General features: G+C 36.1%; 1 pseudogene; it reads right to left on the bottom strand.

Moving 5' to 3' along the window:
- Positions 1 to 9,814: 9,814 nt before the first annotated feature.
- On the bottom strand, positions 9,815 to 10,629 carry LOC125364741 (annotated as a pseudogene).
- Positions 10,630 to 25,978: the final 15,349 nt, after the last annotated feature.

Genomic DNA, 25,978 nt, shown 5'->3' with positions numbered 1-25,978 from the left:
CCTATAGGAATAATCAGAAATTTGCCAAAGAAAACGTGGGGAATATATGCTCCTCATAGCATTATTTGTAATAGCTCATAAAAAAGCAAATATCAACCAATAAAGAAGAGGATAAATAATACTACCAATAATGAGATTTTTATGTTGCCATTAAAAATGATGTTTCAAAGTATGTTTAATGGCTTGCAATATGATATGTAATGAAGTCAGGCTACAAATCTGTACATAGAAATGCTAGCAATTTTGTTAAAAGTCTAATCACATAGAAACACAGAAAGTAGAATTAAAGGTATATCACAATGGAATTTTATGCCTCTATCAGAAAGAATGACATTGTCCCATTTGTAAGGAAATGGAAGGACTTGGAAAAAATTATACTAAGTGAAGTGAGCCAGACCCAAAGAAACATGGACTCTATGGTCTCCCTTATTGGGAATAATTAGTACAGGTTTAGGCAAGTCATAGCAGAGCATCACAAGGCCCAATAGCTATACCCTTATGAACACATAAGATGATGCTAAGTGAAATGAACTCCATGTTATGGAAACAGTTGTAACTACTTTCAACGTTCTATGTGTACCTGTAGCTTCTATTATTGATGATGTTCTTGTATCACCTTCCTGTGGTTGTACCTACACTATCTTTGTAATCTTATCTGAGTATATTGGAAACCATGTATACTGGTATTGGAAGTAGGAAATTGAAAGGGAATACCAAAATTGAGAGACACAGGGTAAAAAAAAAAACCAAACAACTACAAAAGCAATACTTGCAAAACTGTTTGGTGTAAGTGAACTGAACACCTCCGTGGGGGGGGGAGGGAAGGGAAAGGGGGAGGAGGGAGTGGGGTATGAGGGACAAGGTAACAAACTGTACAAGAAATGTATCCAGTGCCTAACGTATGAAACTGTAACCTTTCTGTACATCAGTTTGATAATAAAAATTTGAAAAAAAATGAATTAAAGGAATTATGTATTTATATATACATATTATGTATATATGTATTTATATATACATATCCTATATATGTGCATATATATGATATATTGCTTATAAAACAAAATGTTCTTTTGAATTTCAAATACATCAGTGATTACATTAAATAAAATGCTCTTAGTACATCATTCTCTGTCTCTTCCTATCTCTGTTTCTCCCTCTCACTTCCTTATTATTAAAATAGAATCTTATTGTTATTTATCAAGGTGTTGTACAGAGGGGCTACCAGTTCACAATTCAAGTAATGTATTTCTCTTTGAGACAAGTCACCCCTTCCTACACTTTCCTTAGTTTTCCTCTCCCATTCCTGCCCACAAGTTGCATGGTTTATTTTCCACACAGTGTCTACTGAATACCATGATTGTATTTGTTCATCCTTCTTTTCTCCATTTCTGTGCCTTGTCCTCCATAAGGAGCAGCAGAAAAAAAAACTGACATAAACAACAACATAAATAAATAAATAATCTATGTTTTCATTTCCTGGAATTGTTTTTGATAAATAGTATTTTACATCTTCAGGAGCATAATACCTTTGGGTTCCTCCCCTACTGTTACCCTCCTTTGCTTGATCTGACAGGGTGGGACTGTCTAGGATTATGTTTAGGTTATTATATATATATAAAATATATATATTATATATATATTTATATATATATATTTTTTAGACCTACCTTTCCCATATGTTTCTCACTCACTCTTCCTGAACATATATGCCCATTGTAATATCTTCTTATTATTGAGTGGCCATTCCAGGAATTACAACCAACATCTTTTCTCCTGAAATTAATTATCTTTTCTATCTCTCAGACAACAAAAGTTCTATTACTTTTAATTCTGCCTTTGTTTTCCCAGTATATGTATGGCCAACTTTGGTAAGCCTGGTAAAAAGAGTTGGCAGTCAGCTATATAGGGAAAGTGTGTGTGCATGTAGGAGCTTATCATACAGACCATTCCCAAAATGCAGTGGTCTGACTTACAATTGTTCAAAAAAAATTGTGGTATTGATATTTTTTGTGGAGAGCTGTAGGTGGTATGGTCATGTCATGGTCTGGTTTGTTATGATTCTGAGCAGTGGCAAGAAGCTCACCATAGATCAAGGGATACAACCCACACTCTCCAATGCGTTAGGGTGCTCGTTTTGATGCTGGGTAGGTTTAAAATATTCAGTGCCTTTTTTTCTGTGATGATTTTAATTTGCAATGTCTTGTTGGGATGCAACCTCAGTGACAGACAGGAAAAATCTGTTTTTCACCTGATACAAAAGGCATAGCACTGTTTATAAATAATAATAAAATACCTAACACTTTCTATTGTAAATTTCCTAAGTCAGTTGTTGCTCATAAAATGCTTCTCTTGAATTTTTTCAAGTTCTGTATCCCTTTTTAAAAACTGTGATGGAAATTGATTAATATAGATATGACATGTCTTTGTCCCTTATTTATAGTGTCAAACATTTATAAAATAAAATGATGATAATAGAGCATGACATAAGAACCTTTTGGCTACATTAGATAATAGTTCAGTTATACAATTAATATATTCATCACATTTGAGACAATAAATTAAAAGAATAAATCAAGTTCTGAGTAGTATTTGCCAGTTTTTGTGGCATAAGTACTTCCGTGAAGATCAAATCAAAATTTCAAAATGATGTCAATGAATGCCTGTTGAAAATAAAGGTGTAGTGATTTGTCCTGTGAAATTGTGTACCAAACAGAGATAATATGTGAAGAACAGAAGCATTAAAATATAACTAAAATATTGTGAGTTTTGAGTATATACTTTTATTTTTAAAGTATTTGATTATGACATTATACAATTTATTATTTTTTTAGTAATATTGAAGTTTTCATTCAGCAACTCACATTTGTCAGGAAAGCATCTGACCAATCTAAACATGATATTAACCCCTCCCCCCTTTGGGGGTTTCTTTGTTTTCGTTTTTGCTTTTAGATTGCATTTATTTTTAGATACTGTCTCACATTTTTTTAACCAAAGATAGCATGAGGCCACAATCCTCCAACTTCCATCTTCCAGGTAGTTGGGATTATAGGCGTATGCCATCATGCTTCAGTTGACTAACATGTAGGGTTTTGTTAACATTCTGTCCAGCTGCCTATAACATGATCTTCCTACCTCTGCTTACTTGGCAAGATTGCAATGCCTAGCCCCAAAGTTAATTTTTAATAATGGATAAGTGATACATCAACCCCTTAGATTTAGCAGTAAATAGTGCTAGCTGAATCCAGTGATACACTGGAGTATCCATTTCAATATCTCAAGATATAGTATCTTCTTAAACAGTTATACTCTTTTGGGTTCCTCATTTTTTTTTATTTTATTTACAACCATGTTCTTAAAATCGCCTTCTAAAGAACTACTTCTAGTGTTTCACATATATTTTGCTGAAAACAAGGTTTTTTTAATTTTTATTTTAAAGATGATGTACAGATGGGTTACAATTACACAAATAAAGTACTGTGTACATTTCTTTTTGAACAGTGTTATCTCCTCCCTTATTTTCTCTCCTCCACCCCCACCCCTACCCCTGGACTCCACTCTCCCCTACCCAAGTTGTAAAGTTCATTTCCCAGCTAGTGCCTAGTCACTGTTGTCTTGGTTCATCCTTTGTCCCACCATTTCTTCGATTCCCCTTCCCTTCCCCAATTCAGATAAACTTATATAGAAGAAAAAGGGTACAAAAAATAAGAAACAGTGACAAAAAGGAACAAAACAAATGAATGAGAGAAAGAAAGAAAGAAAGAAAGAAAGAAAGAAAGAAAGAAAGAAAGAAAGAAAGAAAGAAAGAAAGAAAGCATATTTTAGTTATTACAAATGAGGGAGACCATGTATCTTATGTTTCTTTGGGTCTGGCTTACTTTGCTGGATATAATTTTTTCCAAGTCTTTCCATAGTTCCAATCTCATCTGAAAACAAGGTTTTAGGGTTTCTGTCTATATAGTAAAACAAAATAATACTCCACAAAGACATTCATACCTAGTCTTCAGGATTTGTAGGAGTCACTTTGCATGACAAAATGGACTTCAAAATGTGACAGAGGTCATACATCTTGAAATATAAAACATTTGTTTTTTTAGCTGATTCCTGATGTCTTATCTAATCAAGCTTTTCTATTTTGTCTTTCTAGGTCCAAGACTAGAACTCAAACTCAGTACTGATGGTTTTTGCCCATTGACTAGAGCTCTACCAACTGAGCCATGCCTCCAACCCCCAAATGAGTTTGTTTTAATTTACTATCAAATTGGTATACAGAAGGGTTACAGTTTCATACGTAAGGCAGTGAGTGGATTTCTTATCAAACTTGTTACCTCCTCTCTCATTTTCCTCCCACCTTCCCCCTCCCTAATTCCCTCCCTCGCTTCTCCCCCTCCCCCCAGTTGTACAGTTGGTTCAAATGAGTTTTTAAAGTACAGAACTGTTGATAGATTCAGGAAACTAAATGGAAGACAATGTGATTTCCAAAGGTTTGGTCCACTGTTTTGGAGTTTATAGTCAGAAATGGAGTACTGCTCATCAAAAAGCATGGATAGCTTCTGGAAGTTTGACAAGAAAAGGTGATGAATTCTCTTTGGAATCTGAATTGAATACAACCTATCAACATCTTGATGTGTAGCTCAGTGACACAAGCATGTAACTCCTGAACTGTGGAGCTCCAAGACTATTGATTTTATTATTTATGCCACCAAATTTATGGTGGCTTGTTGTGGCAGCAATACAATATTAATTAATTTTGAAATGCCTTTCCTGCATTGTGCAAGCACATTTTGGTTACACTAGAAATATACATTGTCAGTTTTTCACAATTATAATTTATTATATCATCATCTTTCTTCTGTAATTTCTATTTAAGTACCAACAAGTTAACTTAGCTCTTTCTTTAATAATAATGTGGTTTCTGTCTTTTACATTTTCTGGGTTTTCATGGTTGTTTTGTTTTGCTTTTTTTTCAGTGCAAGACATCGAAACCAAGACATATCTCCTGCTAGGCTGCATTGAGCCAAATGCTCTAGCCTGTTTATCCTTATTTTTATCATCTCTGCTATCAGTGCCTAGGTTTGTTTGTGTTTATGTTGCTTTCACTTTATTATGATCTCTAAAATAATGGCTTCATATTTCCTATCAACCTACCCTATCCTGAGTTAGAGCTGTGAGATCCTTTGTACTGTTACATGTCTGTTACATTCTTTTTGGTATTTGCATCGTGCTGGTTTTCTCTATGCCTAATCTGGCTGGATATTTCTTACTGTTTCATTTTCCTATTCTCTAATTCTCTCTTCTATTATGTCTAATCATTTGTTAAAAGGATCTCTTCCATCTCCTGATATCTGCTCATTACTTTTTCATTACTAGAATTTCCATTAAAATTTTTCTTGAATCATTAAGTTCTACCTTAATATTATCTTTATTTCTATGTGATTTGAAGACAGTAATGTTAACTATCTCCAACTTGCTGTCATATAATTCTATAACTATTTCATTCAAGATAATTTTTAGCTTCTATGATTTTTTTTTATCTCTCTTACTTTGGTCCTGTGGTTCTGTTTTATAGCACCAATTTAGCTGAATGATAGTTTTTGAATGTAGATAACTTTAATGATTCTGAAGGTAATTTTCTGAGAGGATTTTTCATCTGGCCAGCCTAAAATATGATCATGTCAACTTGGTCTATTTATTTATCGTTTTTCTTTACTAATGGAGCACGTAGCCCTTCCAGGCTCTCAAGAAAAATTAAACTGTTTATCTAGACTTCTTTCTGCCTTTATTGCACCAGTTCCATTTATATTTCTAAACTGCTATAAAACAGATTCACTTTTCTTTTAGTTCTTCAGCCTCTTAAAAACATTTATCTGAAACAGTGTCTTCTAAATCCTGATTGCATTGGTTGTTCTTTATAACTTAAAATAGCTGCCCTTCTTCTTTATGTTTTATCCATGAGTTTTGTAGTTTGTTTTTGAAATAGGTTAGTCCTGATACCAACTATCCCATAAAAGCTAGAGGAAAAAGTGATGAGTTGTAGGCTTTATTCATGTGTTGCTGAAGATATAACTGGTGGTAAATACTAGGAGCTACTCAGTGCAAATTGGTGAAACAAATTAGTTGGTAAATAAAAATATATGGTGTTTATGATTTCAAGGAAGTACTAAGTATCTGGATCAAATTACACAATACTTACTAGAAATGTCATTAATAGGCTTTGACTTTATGGCAACTATTTCCACTAAGACTAAATAGTCCTATGGAAAGTGCCATGGTGTTATTGTTAGCTATATTGTTGAAACACTTATGATAGTGCAATATTCTCTCTAGATAGATGATCAGGAAACATTGACTTGACCACAGGCTGAAAATAGCTGCATAGTATCACATAATTTGGTCAGCCTTTGCTCTACAATTAAAAGATCAGAATTTCATCTTTTGTTTTTCCACTTAGTTAATTGCATGCTTGAGGAAATCACATAGAGTAGTAATACTAAATATATACTACTGCGTGTGTTAGCCTGATTCTCTACTATCTCCTAGGTTTCTTATTTTTAAAATGTTCATTGTCCCAATTTTGAATATTTTGGTTTGCTTCATGTATTTTTGGTTGCTACCTTGAGTTATTTTGGAATAGATTAGAGTACAAGTGAATTCTTTTACAAAATTATTTCTGCCTATTTCATATACTTTTCTCAAAATTGTGCCTAAATGCATTTTCATTGGCAAGTGAGCTTTGGTAAGTAGATAGCTAAATGTCAAAGATTATGCACATTAAAGAAAACACTTGCATATCTTATGTAGTAATTTATCATCTAAAAGACAATGTTATAGCTTCTATTGTTGATGATCCTCTTGTATCCCCTTCCTGTGGTTGTACCCGCACTATCACTGTATCTCATCTGCGTACACTGGATACTGTATATGCTGGTATTAGAACTAGGGAAGTGAAAGAGAATATCAAAATCGAGAGACAAAGGATAAAAAGACAAATGACTCCAAAGGCAATACTTGCAAAACGATTTGGTGTAAGCCAACTGAACAACACATGCCGGGAAAGGGAAAGGGAGAGGGGGAGGTAGGAATGAGGGAGGAGGTAACAAACAGTACAAGAAATGTACCCAAGGTCTAACGTATGAAACTATAACCTCTCTGTACATCACTTTGACAATAAATAAGAAAAAAAAATTACAGACAATGTTAGTAATAGCCATATGTTTAATTGTTGAAGAAACCTAACAGTCAACAGACTATAGATAAGCTCAATTTCAATGCAAGTATCTTTTCTGATTAAAAAATATAAGTAGAAAGTAGTAAAAGAGAATTTTTTTCTATAAAACCCTATTTTAGATGCATCCTTAGTCTCACTATTTTTCCACTGTTTTCATAAGAGTCTTCAATTAAAAGTACACATATTTTCTTAAGTATGATAATAATATTTTATTTTAGCTTAGTGCTTCCAAATCCTTTCTTTTCTTATCACCAAATTTTCTTTGCCTTGCACATATTTCTGCCTGAAGGTACACCTTCAAATGGCACAAACTTAATTGCGTTGTGGCCCTTAGCTCGTTCAAATTCCTCAATCAATTCACCTCAGACTCATCTTCCTTCCAGACTAAACAACCCCATTTTTCTTAATCTCTTCTCATATGTTCTGTAATCCCTTCCATTCCATTTATCATTTCTGTTGCCCTATGCTCTCTCCAATTTAGCTATAATGTTCTTCAAATAAGGTCCTCTATCAGATCTGCACATGTCTAAAACTCTCACTTCTACATTCATATTAGGCCAACTAAGAAGCTGTTCTAGTGATTTCCATTTCCATGGTCATTATAGACCTCTAGTGCATGGAATGTTAATGATAGCATTCCAACAGATGAAAAAACAAATGGTATTTTCTCATGCAACTCTTTTAGAGGTCATGGTTTTTCTTTATGTTTTGCCTAAAACATTTCAAGATAAGTCTTCAAAGCCTTAGAAAGGAAGGGATTTTGGTGATATTCACATTACAGACCTCCTTTGCAATTTCAAGAGCTAGAATCATAATTATAACTTAATTAATTTTCCCCCCAAAATGCCCAATGACTCTTTTCTAGAGATGATTTATCATTATAAAGGGGATGTATCAGACATAAATTCTGGGTTTTTGTGATAATGGACTAAATTCATCATAAGATGATACATGTTTCAAATATATATATTGGAGCAAATGTTCCCAAATAAGTTAGTCTGAGGCTCTCCAAGGCATCTCTAAAAAGAAAGATACACTGCTGTAAAAAACAACAAACACACACACACACACACACACACACACACACACAACAAAAAAAAAAAAAAAAAAAAAACACATCAATTACAAAAGCCCCTGAGTGATGCACCACTACTTCTGTGCAAGGAGTAATTACTGTCTCCCGAGCTGACCCACAGAATCTCTGTAGGGACAGAATGTAATAGTGTTGTTGGATCCATATGCCATGGGCATCTCTGTGCACTGATGGAGAGGTCTCATTTGGGAATGACTGGGAAGAAATCGTGTGTGTTTACACAAAACAATCTTGCCAGTCTCTGATAAAGAGCTCAAATTTTACATTTAGGTTCTTGGGGAAAGACAAAGTGGTAAAACCAGAAGTTGGGCAAAGAAGCTCACTGGTTAGATGTCTAGATAAAGTATTCAGTTGAGAGGGGCATAAGGAGTATAACTGAGCAGTCTGAAACACAGAATGAACACATATTACTAATGGTATCATTTTTCAGGTATATTGGGCAGTTCAGATGCTTGAAAAGCAAGGGGATATCTTTGTATTGATTAGTGGCAAGCGACAGAGTAGTAATTTGAGTAGGAAAGGTCAAAAATGATCATTTGTTGATCTTGGCAACTGAAAACTTCAGTCATGTTGTAGCTTTGGATAGCTTTCTGTAGGAAGTCAGAGGGTACCACGATTCAAGCTTTGCCTCTTCTCTGTGCACTCTCCTGTTGATTTCTGTGTCAGACTGGGACTCCACTTGTCCTGCCAGGAGAGCAGTAAGATAGGCCAGGGTTATATTTACATCCTACGCTCTCAGCAACTCACTAGAAGGCATGTGTTTCTTTTCTAATAGTTCCAGAAGAACAAAGTAATTTTATTGACTCTGACTGTCTTGTTTTGAGTCATGTGTCCATGCCCCTGACTCACACAAAGCCTCATTCAAGTCACCCATCCTCTGATTAAGAGCAAGATTATCTTTTAAAAACAAACATTATTGTTTCTTTTTGTTATTTGGAATTATAATTATCTGTTTAATAAAACTATATATTTAATGTAATATATACATCTAATGTAACTATGCCATCCAATAATTTAAAGAACAGAGCTTAGACAGGAGATGTCTATGCCTGAGTTGAAACTAAACCGCCCCCCACATACTACATTCTATCCCCCTTTTCTAATTATCTCACCTGATGGTATATAAAAATTATTTTACCATGAGACCATAAAAATATCAATTCTATTGCCACCAATAAGGGATCAATAATTGTTTTCATGACATTAAGTTATTTGTAAAAACTGTCGCAATCTTAAAATCACGATTCCAGAAACTGTGTAGTCATGCCTTGAACAGAAAAGAAGGTCCAAGGATCTCACAGGCTTCACTATATCAAACAAAAGGAAAGCAGATTGATTTTAGAAAAATCCCATACTTTTCCCTTCTGCATATGCTTAGATTTCTTACACAAATAACAAAAACATTCATTTCAAGAATAAACTCCTCAGAAGTCCAACAGTTGATAATCAACTCTTAAGAGTTTATGCACATTTTTTTCTACTTCAATCAATTTCTTACATACATCAATTTCAAACACATTTAAGCAGGAAAGTCTTGTTAACGTGAGCACATGAGTCTGTTAAGTGTTTCGAGCTCTGCAAGGTTACATATATCCCATGTTGCTTTTGGTTTCCCATCTCTTCTTTCCTTCAAACCCCCATGCCAGCTTCTTCTTCTTTGGAGCAGCCTGTGAATTTTCAGCTTCCTTTTTGGCTTCTACAAACTTGTGGCAGGCAATTGCGTTGGCAATTTTTACACCAAGCTCTCGCGTAGCTAGCTGGTTGCTGAGGTCCTCAGCCTTCTCCAACATCCCACTCCTCCACAGCCTGGCCTATCCTCTTTTCGAGACCTGACTTTTCCACCTTTTTCTTTTTCACAGGAGGTTCAAATCTATCATTGGCTCTGAAATACTGAGTAAGCTCCTTCCATTGGGCTTCATTTGAGGACTGTTCACTATGAGATTCTTTTTCATTCTTCAACTTATCTTTTCCGGAGCGCTTTCTTTTTCTCCCTCTGAATCTTGAGGCTGAAATTTGCTGTTCAGAATGTTGTTTATGCAGTTCTTGAAATTTATTCCACATATTTATAGGAATTCCAGAAGGGCACTCTTCATAGGCATTTGCCTGGACCCCGGGCTCAGTTTCTGGCTCATCTTCCAGGAACTCTGAGGCATCTGGTTTCCTACTGGTCCCATCCTCCTTAACTGCTTGTACGTTAAACTTGGAGTTCTCAGGTATGGCTTCATCTTCAGAACTGGACTCAATATCACTTTCATTTAGGCCAGGAGGCAGTAGCCCACTCCACATCCTTTCTTCAACAGGCAAACGGCCGACCGGCCTCCATCTTAGGACCCCGTCAACATCTAAAAAACATTATTCTTGATCATGTTTTTCTTAATCATCTATCTTAATGTCGTCCCACACCGTACCACTCCACAGGCTATCCCACCACAACTTGCCTATTTGGTTGGTATTTCTGAAAAGGTAAATCATAACACTGCTACCCAGAGGAAGAAATAAATGACAAAAACAAGAATGAAAAATACATACAGCTATTTTGGGACAACCCATAGAACTATAAAGAGTTGAGTGGAATGTCTTTACACAATAAATATTCACATATTCACTATCACAACTCCATGAGAGATGTTTAAACACTTGTAAAGATAAAAATTTCCCCAAACGGAAGTAGCTCTGTGGCTAAAGTTGTAGTATGCTAGCCTTAAGCTGAAGAGCTCAGGGGCGGCGCCCAGGCCCAGAGTTCAAGCCCCACGACCAAAAAACAAAAACAAAAACAAAAACAAAATCAAAACTTTTCCAAAAGATCTTTGGTCACTTAAGTCTGGCAAGAGATGAAGAACAATCCTATAAACCCTCATGTTTTGGGAGTTGCATATCTGTTTGTTTACTGTAAGGGACAGTCTGTTAATTAATTTGTCATGTAATCATTAAAATAATAGTGAGGAATAGTAGTATTGTTAGGGTTTGCATTGTTGTTGATGATGGTTGCCCATGAAAACTTTTGGTAAATAAAGGAAGTTGAATGGCTGACTTGTGGTTTTCCCAACCATTGATAGAAAAATTGAGATTAAAGTACATTTTTTTACTTTATTTTCTACATAATATTGATATAAACACTAAGTTAATGATAACAAATACACATACCAAATTCTTGTCAATTTTCCACTACTGTAATGAAATACTTGCAAGGATAAACTTATAAAATTTTTCTTTTCATTAACAATAAGAACAACAATGAAAAACCTCTTGTTTCTATATCTTGGAGTTCATTCTACTCAGCATCATCATATATGATCATATGTACATAGCTATTGAGCTATTGTGATCCTCTGAGGGAAACCATGGAATCTATGTTTCCTTGGGCCTGGCTCACATCACTTAACATTATTTTTTTCCCCAAGTCATTTTATTTTCTTACAAATGGGGCACTGTCATTCTTTCTAATGGTATTTCTTTTATTTTTTTTTCATTTTTCTCTCCTATGGTTCAGCACCTGTTTTCACTGTACTTGATTTTGGTACCCTGAGTAATATATATATATATATATATATATATATATATATATATATATATGTAAGTATATATACATATATACATATGTATATGTATATATTTATCTGAATTAAGAAACGGAAGGGGAACATCAAAATAGTGAGACAAAGGATAAAAGGTGAACCAATGCAACAGCAGTATGCACAAGAAAATATGTGGGAAATTAATTGTACAACTAAGTAGGGGAGGGATGGGGGGAAGGAAGGTGGGAGAAAATGATGGAAGGTTAAAATGTTTGACAAGAAGTGTACTTACTACCTTATGTATATAACTGTACTACCTCTGTACATCACCTTGACAATAAAATTAAATTTTTAAAAATGTTTAGAGGTTCCAGCCCATGAATGGGTAAACTCATTGTTCTGAGATTCTGGTGGTATCTTGGAAGGCAGTCATGAACAATGAATGATGGAGCCAACTACTTATTGCATGAATAGAAAGCCAAAGTAGTAAAGAAAGAGGAAGAGGCTTGACTTCCATAATCAATCTCCTTTGAAGCATGCCTGGACCAGCTATCTTTGAAAGAAATAGAGATTCAATTTCAATGGCTTCCCATGGATTTCATCACTACTACAGCATATTGCATAAGAAAAGGAATCACTTGGGAACATAACTACCAAGTTTGCCTTTTCCAATCATACAAACCAAGGAGCTGAGAAATGATTACCCAAGTGGGTTGAGAACCAATCAGATACATTGAAAACCTAACCTATGTCATAACCCCATTGAATACTTGGCAGCCATGTGCTTGATATATTTATGTAGAAAACCATGCTGATGCTTTGCTGCCCAGATTTCAATCTTAACTTGAGTCTTTTTGTTCTTGAAATATTTGGATATTCCCCTTCTCTGATGTAAAAAGATAGAGGTCCCTTTGGGAAGTTTTACAAAGACATTACATCCCTTCCATAGTTTTATCAAATGTTTGCTTCCAAAGATCTCCCCTCCTTTGTACGGATTCCAGATGTATAAATTGGCATGGATCCAGAAGTCTTCCAGGGGAATGTGACTTTTATTGTGTAGCTACTCTCAGTCTCTGAGTAATCTCAACCTGATAAATAGTATTAATAGAGAATATGTAATATGTTTTTGGATATTGTTTTGTTTATACTCTTTATGGTTCTCTGTATATTGGTTCCTATGATCATTATTTAACCTCTGGGAATGAATCACTGCCACCAACAATTTTTATTCAGGATCTTATGATTCCTTATGCCACAAGGTGCCTGAATTTGTAGCATCTCCCAGTGTCAAATCTAGCCCTCAGAGGATAACCACCAATCACATTCTCTGTTAAAATGACCTCTGTCTCACCAATAAACTCTTTATTGCTTCTGTAAACAAATCTTTGTTGGGTTGTCCTATGAAACAAGATCACCCAGGAGGCTTTTCTGGCTGACGCATTATATGCACTGTAACATACCCTCTTCTTAGAGCCTCCTGAGTTCTCCTTCTACCATGAGAATTACATTTCTCTTTCATTTAATGTGAACCATAACTTTCCCCAACCCCCTAAGAGACATACTAGCACCACATTAACACTGGTTCCTGTGTCTTTCCCTAGTATAAAATCCAGTCCTGCAGAAATTCTCACATAGCAAGTGCCATTATACTAATACAGGTCCACAATCTGTTCTTCGAATCTAATATTCTCTTGGTTAGGAAGTTTTGCACTTTTCCAATTTATACAGCTAACACAGTTTTTGACAGTTACCTTTCTTAGAGTGGATTCTTGCTTTTTGCACAGGTCCCCCACAAATTACTCAACACGAAAGGAAGACACATGCAATGAGTCTCTGTGGTCTTCCTAGCTGATATTGCTTTTATTCACAAATGGGAGAATGAAATTAAGAAAACTTTGGCTTTAGAACCCAATAGATTCCTCCTAACAGAGTATCTGAACTACATAAAACTCATAAGTCTAATGGATTAAAAATGATTAAATAATTGTAAGCAAACAAATAAATGAATATGAGTCTACTGTGTTGGATTTGTTAAGGAATTAATATCAAACTCTAGAGCAGTATACTTTCCAACAAATATTTTTGAGTAAACATTCCCTAGGAAATGGTGATTACATATTTCTGTATATATGTATATGTATATATATGTATATACACACACATATATATGAACACATATTTAAGTGACTTAAATTTTAGAAGCTAAACTTAAATTTCATTTTTATTCTTTTTTTTTGTGTGTGTGTTTTTTGAGAGCTTGAGCTCAGGGTGTAGGTGCTGTCCCTGAGCTGCTTTTTCTCAATGATAACACATTGCCACTTGAACCACAGATCCACTTTGAGCTTTTTGGTAATTAATTGGAAATAAGAGTCTCATGATCCTGAGTAGCTACCATTACAAGCATGAACCAATGCTTCTGGCTGCATTCTTATTCTTAAGGGAAGATTTAGTTTATATTATATTAACAAATGTATGATAAATTTAAATAATGTATACTCCTGTAGTAGTTCTGATGGGGCTCCACAGGGTGGTTTCCCAAGTTCTAACTTCTGGCTCATTTCATTTACTTTTCTGTTTCGAGAATTGTATAAAATTTCTGCTTTGCTGTTGACACTACTGATGACATCTTAGGACTGTAATAAATATATCTGTGTTTTACAATATTGACCTAAACGTTGCCATTTATAATTACTTGATCATTCTGCTATTTTGATTAATTGAGAAAAAAGACATTTCTTTGGGAACTAAAGAGATGACATACATGTCATCTTGGCTCCTGAATTGTATGTATTCATGTTGGTGATATAAGTAATTTCATTGTTCTGCTTATTCAATTATGCAGCTAATACCTACTTTATAAGCGCTGAAAGTCATTTGGGGTTATATGCAAACTTGTCTTCTTCCTTGCTTTTTGGAGAGTCACTTCAACCTCTGTTTTCCAGTAGGAGCTGCCATTTTGATAGGCTGATGTGAACCTTGTTTGAAGATGGTGATTGTGAACTATTCCACCACTGTCCAAAGGATTCCTGATGCATGTCAGCACTTGCTGATTTAAAGTATGTGCATCTTTCACCACCCAGATGATAAGTGCCTTGTGGACTTTAAGTGCTCCCGACACCAGGGACCATCTTTCCCACTCAGATTGTGAAGTCCTTGTACAATTCGACAGCATTACTCATCTTGATTATGCCACCAGTCTCTTTGATGGGAAGCTCACCCACTTCCTTTAAGAATCAGAATGCAATTTAAGGTTTAACTTCTAACATTTAAGGCACTTAAGGTGCCAGGTTCAATTTATTTACAGCAACTGATCGATGTCTATTTTCTGCATGGAGTCTGTACTTCAGGTCAGGATTACCTCTCTTCAGTTGCCTCTCCAGCCCTATGTCCTCCAGAAAAACTTAGGCTTACATATTCCTTGCTACTTGATCTAATAAACTTCATATGTTTGAAATTTTAGTAGTATACCTGGAAAGCTGTTTGAATCATATGTGCAAGAATCATGTTAAAACTGGAGTCCTACTGGAAAAATGTGAATATGTGTTTGTTGTGAAATTCAATTTTTATTGACCTTTTAAAAAAATCTTGGAGACTCAATACAATGAGTCAACCATACTATTTAGGGGCAGTGATTTAGAAGATTTTCTTCCATGGGAATGATGATGATTTCATTTTGTGTACGACTCTTGTTTGGCCTATCATTTTAATATAATCCTCTTGTAGGCAACAAGTGGCACATTGTGGAGGAACAAAGCCTGCACAGAAGGTAAGAGGTATGACCTTTCACCTTCAACCTGTCTCCAAAAGCTGGGAGAACTTCCCTATTTCACTTACGCCACATGAGCTTCTACCGTTCTGAAACCATTTTTTAAGTCTCCTTCCATTTCTCAGAATTTATTTTCTATGCTACTGATTGTGTTTTATGTTTTATGATTAGGCTCTGAGAAAGTTATGAAAATCCCCATACAAGTAAATAGACAATCATAATAATGACAAAAACAAAAATTAGAATGTACAACTTTATTTTTTTTCCTAGCAAATCTGTAGTTATTCCAGTATTGTCTACAGGTATCTGATTTTATGGGAGTGCCATATTTAAACATTCATTATCAACTCATGCAATCAGACTTAAGTGCACCTAAGTACACCATCTGTCTTTTTCTTTCTTATATATTCCTCTGTAGTCACACGCGGAGATCTGCTATTCTAGTAGTGTCTGGAGCCTATTTAGCTGCACCAGTTACCCTGCAATCAGCAGAGGAGGCATTCCTTTCCAAGGCCTGATTTTCAGAATTTAACAGCACCAACGATGATAATGGCTCTACTCTTAAATGTGATACATTTGCACCTTTCACACAGGTGTGGGTCTGTGTATGTGTGTGTGTGTGTGCGTGTGTGTGTGTATGGTATGTATTTTCCAAAGATCCAAAGCCCATGTCTACCTTTGAAAGAGATGTTCAAAGTATGAATCTCTTCTTTTAAAACAAATTTATGATAGAAAATATTTATAATTGCAAGAATATTATGGTCCAGAAGTACAGCCAGGCAAATCCTTTCAAGGCTAGTGTGCAGACAAGGAATGGCTGGAAGAGTGTCCTCTGTCCCCTGACAGTAGTCCCTGGATCAAAGGCCTAGGTCTCTTGGTTTGACTACACAGCTCTTTTATGCAAACAGTGTGCCTGATCTTGGGCCAAAGAGTCACTAGTTCATTCTCTGCAAAGCAAACCAGAAAAAAACAACAACACCTTTTTTTTTTTTTTTTGGCCAGTCCTGGGCCTTGGACTCAGGGCCTGAGCACTGTCCCTGGCTTCTTCCCGCTCAAGGCTAGCACTCTGCCACTTGGGCCACAGCGCCCCTTCTGGCCGTTTTCTGTATATCTAGTGCTGGAGAATAGAACCTTGGGCCTCGTGTATCCGAGGCAGGCACTCTTGCCACTAGGCTATATCCCCAGCCCGGACAACAACACCTTTTTAACACATCACTGATGACTTATCAACAGCAAGACCACTTTGCTTTAGGATACTTTCAAAAATTATGATATGTTGTATGCAAGTTAATATGATGTGTATGTGTCAGCAGAGCTTCAAATGAAAAAAAATGTACAGAACAAGTGTAGGGTCAAGAACTCAAGCTTCATGAACAGATGACAGAATCGAGACAGGCTGGTACAGGAGAGTCGATGACAGCTGATTTCTTACTAGAGGGCAGACGTCTCAATCATACTTTCTGAGTCCTTCCCCTTGGATGGCCTGTACGTGGAGCCATCTACTACCGCATCAGGGTAGCAGACCCCTTTAGAGCCCCCTTCAGGGCCTCTGCTTCCAGAGATTATGCTGCAAAGCTTCACTGAAAACTCCTAGTTGTGGAAGTATACCCTGCCTTATTAAACATCTTTTTTTTTTTCCAGCTGTGATCACTAAGCAGGTCTTTGTTCCATGCTGATTGTACTTTGGGGGAAATAAATAAATATGATAGAAATAATCTGTATTTAATTACTGTTGAGTACTAACTAAGCTAGAAAAATCGATGCCATAAGATGTATGAAAGCCATGAAACAACTTGACACCACAGAGGGTGTTTGTCAGGAGGAGCTACTACTCAGGAAGGTACAGTTGAGCTGAAACTTGGAAGGGAGGAAATAACGAATTACACAATGATACAGTATTAGTGAAAGAACAGGGGAGAATATTTTCTGGGCAACATCTAGGTTCTGGTCATCTTGAAGTACAACCAATTAAAGTTTATTAAGTTAGAGAAAATCAAGTACCCAGTGAAAAGAAAAGATCTTGTGTCTTACCAAGTGTAAGGCCTTGGAGTCTTTGTTTGAATGTAGTAATTTGAAACTGGTTATTATTCAAAGTAAGAAAATACCCTCAAGAAATCTTTTAGAAGTTTTTCTATGCATCAGAATTTGGAAGCATATTTTGATTTTTTTTTTTGTATTTAGTATTTCTCACAAAAATCATTTTATGTAAGTTGTTATCACTTGAGATGGCAAGGTTTGCAATTGATTACTCATTATAATGGAAAGGTTTATAACTGATCTCAGATCACAGCTAGAAGAGCTCAGTGGAAAGATTATACAATTAAGATCTGAAAGGTGGATCTTTTTACATTCTAGTATGCCTCCCTGAGCAAACCACTTAAGCAAAACCTTAGTTTATTTTTGCATTAATGGTATTTATTCTTTTTTTTTTTTTTTGTCAGTCATAGGGTTTGAACTATGGGCCTGGGCCCTGTCCCTGAACACATCAGCTCAAGGCTAGAACTCTACCACTTGAGCCACAGCACCACTTCCAGTTTTGTGGTGGTTAATTGGAGATAAGAGTTTCATGGCCTTTCTTGCTGGGGCTGGCTTTGCACCAATTCTCAGACCTGAGCCGGCTCACTAAGTAGGATTTACAGGTGTGAGCCAGCAGTGCCTGGCTGAGCTATATTTATTCTATAATCTTTTTGTCAGGATCAATTAACTTAGGAAATGTGAACTTACCATACAAAAGTTTTATATGAATACAGGAGATGTTGCCAGAGATGGAGTTACATAACCAAACATACATCAGAGCCAGACTAGTTTCTAAATATATTAAAAGGATCAATTTGCACTACAAATAGCTCTACGATTTGTTTCAGCAATAAGGACTCTTAACAGTATGACAATAAGAGCATAGTGTTGTCTGGTATTTCCATTTTTAAAGGAAAGCTATAAATCCTGATTTTTATGTAAAATCTTTACTTTAAAAAAATGTATTACCAACCAATTAAAATATCAAAGTAATCTCGAATAAGTCATTTCCATGAACAAAGTTGGAACATAGCTATCCTGTCTTTAAGGTATCTTATCTCAGGCTTACTCTGTTGCTAATATCCTCAAACTCATGTGTTAACATCTTTAGTTAAGAGTATTTATTGTGCTGTGTATCAAAAACAGTCCAATCTTGTAGTAACCAATTAGTTATAATTATTTCCAAGATGAGGGCTCTTCTCTTCAGGTGGCCAATTACTTCCTATCAAATTATCACTGAAAACCATTATTTTCATTTCCATTTGTAGATATCTAGAGACTCTATTTTCTATTTGGTACAAGTAAATGAAAAGGAAATAATAACAGCCAGTGCAATTATGACTGTGATCTTATCTGTCTGGATTGATTAGAAGCCCTTCCTCTAATCATCTAAACTCTTTATTAATGTTGTTTATTAAAATCTAGGTTCAAATTTAGAGGTTTTTAAGGACTTCATTTAATTATTTTTTCTCCTGTAAGAGAGTAGGAAATGCAGGATGGAGAGGCCCCCCAAAAATCTTAGTTCCCAGATGGTCTTTGTCTTCCCTGTAATGTCTTCTCAGTGATTTTTGTTGAAATCTTTTTCCTATCAAAACTTCTTATCTGGTAAATTACAAGGGGGCATTACTAGTTCATACTAACAAGTGGAAAACCCATTGTGAATGACTGGATACTGAGAATTAGCATGGGAATGAAATGGCAAAAAAAAAGAAAGAAAAGAAAAAGAAACCCCAAAACAAAAATAAAACAAAAAAACCCACACACTAAAGCCACCAGCACAACTATGTTTGCAGCACAATTTGTCATTGCTAAAATATGGAGCCAACCCAAAGGCCCCTCAGTGGATGAGTGAATCAGGAAGATGTGGTACATATACACAATGGAATTCTATGCATCTATCAGAAAGAATGGCACTACCCCATTCGTAAGGAAATGGAAGGACTTGAAAAAACTAATACTGAGTGAAGTGAACCAGACCCAAAGAAGCATGGACTCTATGATTTCCCTCACTGGTCATAATTAATTCATGTCTAGAATAGTCCTAGCAGAAGATCACAATAGCTCAATAGATATGTGCATATGAACACATAAGATGATGCTAAGTGAATTGAACTTAAGTTATGGAAATAAGTGGTTGGGGCTGGGAATATGGCCTAGTGGTAGAGTGCTGGCCTCGTATACATGAAGCCATGGGTTTGATTACCCCAGCACCACGTATACCGAAAACCGACAGAAGGGGCGCTGTGGCTCAAGTGGCAGAGTGCTAGCCTTGAGCAAAAAGAAGCCAGGGACAGTGCTCAGGTCCTGAGCCCAAGGCCCAGGACTGGCAAAAAAAAAAAAAAAAAAAAAAAAAAGGAAATAAATGGTTTATTGTTGTTGCTCTTATTTTCAACATGCCATGTGAAATTATGCCTTTTTCTTTTGTCTTTCTTCCCCATGGTTTTACTTCTGATGTCACTGTAACTGTACCCTGGGCATTGTATATATGTTTATCATAACTAGGGAAGGGAAGGCGAACATCAAAATGGAGAGACAAGGGATAAAAGGCGAACCAATGCAACAGCAATACTTAGAAGACAAGATGCTATAAACCAACTGTACACCTCAAAGGGGTAGGGATTTAGGGAGGGGGAAATGTGGGAGAAAAATGAGGGAGGAGGTAACAAGCTTGATAAGAAATGTACTCACGGCTTTACATATGAAACTGTAACCCCTCTGTACATCACTTTGACAATAAATAAATAAATTAATTAAAAAAGTAAAATGAAGAAATTAACATGTTTGCCATAGCATTTATACTCATCAAATGTTAATATAGCATACACACTCAAAAAAATTAAAAATTGATAACAAATGGAAGCCACCACATAACAAAAGTATTCCTTGTTCATTGGTTTTCTTAATAGTATGCTACTTTTTAAAATTATTTAGGTTAACATGTCATTGATTCCAGTACAAGCTATATATTCTGAGATTACCAAAATGAAATAGTATTGAAAAACCAAGCTTGAGTTTATTTGGTGGATAGTTGAAATAAAAGGTTGCCAGAGTAACAAGACAAGATTTATACTGGTAGTAAATCCATTAAATTTTCCACTTAGTATAATACTATCCTGTTTACTTTTCATACTCAAATCAGTAGTCACTATCAAGACCTTATTCAATTTTTCACACAAGAATATCATGAAGTAGCTTAGAGAAGAGCAATCTATTGTTGAATACATAACCTACTCAAAAGAATTATACTTGGAAGGCACATAGAATTTCCAAATTGAACTAGGAAAGTGTGAATGGGTGATATTGGCCCAAAAGAAATGTACCCATTACCTGACTTATGAAACTGTAATCCCTCTGTACATTACCTTCATAATAACAATAAAAATATTGAAAAATAAAGACGTTATAATGCCTCTAGATGTTTTGAAATTCTTACTGACATCTCTAGATGTAGATCAACCACCCTAACCCACACACAATATAGAACAAAGATTTTGATGGACTGAAGTGGAGTGGTCGACAGTTTTAAAAGAAAACTACCTGTTAGCACACAACTTGAGATGATTTCATCCTTAAAGGTAAGATCCCAAGGGTGCTTCTTAATTAGCTTGCATTAATCAGGTGAGCCCCCAGGAAAGCCACAGTAATGGGATTGAGAGTAGCAATAGGGTACAAATGGAGTAAAAAAGACCACAGGGGATCTGGGTTAGAGTTTGGACCAAGCATCCCGTTGAATTTTCTTGAAGGACTACAGAGATAGATGTTCTCTTTTTTTGTTTTGTTTTTTATTTTTTTTAATTTTTATTGTCAAACTAATGTACAGAGAGCTTACAGTTTCATACATTAGGCATTGGATACATTTTTGTACTGTTTGTTACCTCCTCTCTCATTCCCCCCATCCCCTCCCCCTTTTCCTCCCCCCCCCCCATGAGTTGTTCAGTTCATTTACACCAAACAGTTTTGCAAGTATTACTTTTGGAGTAGTTTGTCTTTTTTACCCTGTGTCTTTCGATTTTGGTATTCCCTTTCAGTTTCCTAGTTCTAATACCACTATACACGGTTTCCGTACTCAGATAAGATACAGTGATAGTGAAGGTACAACCACAGGAAGGGGATACAAGAAGATCATCAATAATAGAAGCTGCGGTTACACATAGCACATTGAAAGTAGTTACAACAGTGATTTAACAATCATTTCCATAACATGGAATTCATTTCACTTAGCATCATCTTATGTGTTCATAAAGGTATAGCTATTGGGCGCTTGTGATCTTCTGCTGTGACTTGCCTAAACCTGTGCTAATTATTCCCTATGAGGGAGACCATAGAGTCTATGTTTCTTTGGGTCTGGCTCACTTCACTTAGTATAATTTTTTCCAAGACCTTCCATTTCCTTACGAATGGGGCAATGTCATTCTGTCTGATAGAGGCATAAAATTCCATTGTGTATATGTACCACATTTTCCTGATCCACTCATCTGCTGAGGGGCATCTGGGTTGGTTCCATATTTTAGCTATGACAAATTGTGCTACGATGAACATTGTTGTGCTGGTGGCTTTAGTGTGTTCTTGTTTGTGGTCTTTTGAGTAGATGCCCCAAAGTGGGGCTGCTGGGTCATAGGGAAGCCTTTTGAGGAAGCTCCATACCGCTTGCCAGAGTGGCTGAATCAGTTCACATTCCCACCAACAATGAAGTAGGGCTTCCTTTTGGCCACATCCCCTCCAAGAAACATTTACACAAGACCTCTTAATTGTGAAAAGAATAAAAGAAAGAGAATCAGACAACAGAAAAAGACAAGAATATATGTACATATAAATAATATATACATATTTGTATATATGTATACATATGCGTATATATACACATATATGTGTGTATATGTACACAGAGAGAGAAGTGTAGAAAACTTTACTTTCAGCTTTTTGGGTTCCTTCGTGTTATATAGAATTATGAATTATTTTCATAATTTTTCCTGTTGTATCTTTTCTTCCTTTCTTTTTCCTGTAAGTTGGACACTCCTGATCCAAGAACTACTAAAATTCTGGCTGATGCATTGATACTCAGGATGAAGGCTGAGAGGCAATTAAATGACCTCTTCCAGACTCTTCATCCTCATGATTCCCTCTCACTCTTCATATATCAAGGAGATACTTTCAAACAGCAGGCTGATGACTGAAGAAAAATGGCAGGAATAGTCCAAAAGTCAAATGACTCCTCCTTCGTCTTCTGACAGCTCTCCTCACTTTCTCTGTTGCCTGCATATCTTTGGCTGCCAAGAATTTGCTGTTTGCTTCTCACCTCCCTCATCCAATCCACACTGAGAAGATAATGTGCCCAGCTAGCTCCAGAACAGAAAGCTGAATGTCAGCACACATTTCGCCTTGAATGAAAATAACCTACCCATGCAGAGTGGGACTCGCTATCCAGGGCTGAGACCATATTGGGCTGGGTGGTTAATTCTTCAACCTTCTGGTCCTGGGATTTTAGCTAATGGCTTTGGGGTTTTACACCAGCCACATGCCCCTGGTTTTAATGTTGCCACTGTGGATAAGAGCTTGTCATGTTGTATAATATTACACAGTCACTCCAAAGCAGCTTTCTGGCAAAGTGACAGCATTTGACATGTCTCTAATATTGACAGTAGTGGTGACTTTCAAGTGTTCTATTTATGTCAGGTGAAAAGGGAGTAGAAATTTTTAAATAAAACAAACACGCAAAGAGGAAATGTCTGCTTTAGTATAGTTAAACTGTTGAGGCAGACTGCCTGCCTGTTCAGCTAACGTTCTTGCCATGGACTCTTGGCTAAGATTTAAAGATTCAGAATCTTCATCTGGAAAACAGAAATAACAATAACGCTAACCTTAAAGAACCATAATTATCTTATCCAATGTTTTTGGATGTCTTGTAAGATGCCAGCCTTATCGCATGCCTTCAGTAATTATACATAATTTGATTGGGATTCCCCTATACCCGTAAGCTTTTCTGTGTAAAATGTGTCCACCAGGCACTTACTCAGAATCTTTGATTAGCAATGTGTCTACCACAGGCTAAGGTGATTGGATGATTGGTGGTCAAGCCCAGCATGTGACCTATTATGTGGCCAACAAATTATGGCTTGTCCTGGCCTCAAGTTCTGAGCTAGATCCCAGTGTGGGGCACAGCACTGAAGGAAATGGGTAAGGAAGTTAGTAGCCAAGGCTGGGAATGAAGAAATTACAGAAGAAACCATCATGTATGACAAAGGCGCCAAAGGTCTCAGAGGCTACAAGGAAGCAGAGCAAGAAAAGCCGTGAAGCTCAGATGAATAAGCAAGAAGGTCTGAGTCATGTCAATGGCAAACTATAAGACCTAAGGCCAAGAACCTTTCTCTTGTGAAGTTTGCATCTTCCAGAAGCAGAGTAGTTCAGGAGAAAATGGTAGGGTAGAAACATTAAGATAAACTCTGGAATAAGGACAGCCAGGCTCTGTCACTTACTACTTGTGGCAACTTGAAAATATTATTTAGCTTTTGTATGGGAATAATAGTGAGGCCTCTTGTGAAGGGTCAATATGAGGATGAAATAAACTAATACAGATGAAGCATTGAGTATTTTATCAAAACATAGTAATTGCTTAATAAACAAACTTCAAATTATTAGTTGTGCATCAGTAGCCTTAAAATTGACATATAGAACCGCCCCCCATTCAGCTGGTGTTTATATACAAGTATATTACATCAGCAGTCACTGCCTTTTAATCAAAAGAGTATAATTAAATGAATGTGTCTTTAATTTCATTCAAAGAAGGTAAAGAAACAGGAGACAAAAATATTTAATATTAACTATAATAATAACAATGGCTACTGTTTATGTGTTCCTAAGTTTTTCTTGTGCAGCTCACTTATTCCTTTGTATTATTTGTTATTGATTTGCAAGAATATACTGAATTCATACTGTGCTAAAATTCAGTGAGATAAGTAAAATAAAGCACATGCTGGCTTGGTACTTGTGGCATTTTAAAGCTGCCATGTAACGATGAAAACTTTCTTACTATCTCTCCTTGTTGAGATGGTAAACGGAAATCATTCGTTCCATGAGTTCCTGTCTAAGCCCTAGGAAGGATGTTAGGTGATGTGGAGGAAGCAAATCGACATCATGTTGCTGGCTTAGCACAACACACACACACACACACACACACACACACACACACACACACACACACATTTGTTCATATTCTGTGTTTAGTTCTAGTCTGCCTGTACAGATTCTAATCTGCCAGGTATAAGGAACAGGGTACTGAAGGGGCTTACTGTTGTCAATCAAGCAAGCAAACTGCCTATGTCTGACACTTTTCATCATTTAAAGTTTGTTTACAACAAAGGTTTAACATTCGGTTAAAAAATTTAGTGAACTTTTTCTAAAAACGCTTAGCCTGTAGCCAAACAACCATAGAGAAGGCAAAGGCCTCCTGATATTGCTCACAATTATAGCACTGAAGAACCTAAATTCATTTTGGGGCTAAATAATTCCTCTCTCTCAGACAGGGAAAATTTGTCTGGATGATTCAAGTCAACCTATAACAGCCACTACAGCAAGTTCAAATAGTCATGGTTTTGAAAACAGGGATTAGCCTAGCCACCTCCCTTGAAAATAATGTAGAGGTATCTAATAGTAAAAATATGTTGAAATATTAAGACCTGGTGACATTTGTACCTCTTCAGATATACTAAAGAGAGAGAAAAGCCTAAAATTAAAAGCTAAAAAGACAGCCTACATAATGAAAGAAGATCAAGAGATCAAGATCAGACAAGGGCCTAATATCAAAAATATACAGAGAACTTAAAAATTAACCCCCTACCAACCAACAGGCCAATAAATAAATGGGCTAATGAGCTAAAAAGAGACCTCTCAGAAGAAGTAAAAATGGACCATAGACACATGTTCACTATCTCTGGTCAGAAGGAAATGCAAATCAAAACAACACTGAGATTCCACCTCAGCCCAACTAGAACAGGTCATTATCAAGAAAATATACAATAACAGACGCTGGCAAGGATATAGCCAAATGGAATCCCAATACAGTGTTAGTGGGAATATAAACTTGTTCAACCACTCTGGAAAGCAGTATGGATGTTGTTCAAAAGATTAAACATAAAGCTACCCTATGACCCAGAAATTCCATGCCTGGGCTTTTATCCAAAGTTTTGATGTTTTCCCTCATTTGCGGTAGATAGAATGTGCCTATAAATCCATAAGTAAACGTGTTGGGTTACAATTGCAAGTGGCTTCAAACAAATTAACCAAAGTATAATAGACTCTATGGAGAGTTCAATTAGTACAAGTTTGGAAAGACTGGATCAAAGCTCAACAAAATCAGCACCAGGAAA

The sequence above is a fragment of the Perognathus longimembris genome, chromosome 16 (assembly GCF_023159225.1).
Source record: "Perognathus longimembris pacificus isolate PPM17 chromosome 16, ASM2315922v1, whole genome shotgun sequence".
NCBI classification, from domain to species: Eukaryota; Metazoa; Chordata; class Mammalia; order Rodentia; family Heteromyidae; genus Perognathus; species Perognathus longimembris.
Note: the sequence above shows the minus strand (reverse complement) of the source record. Positions and strands in the feature narration are given on the sequence as shown.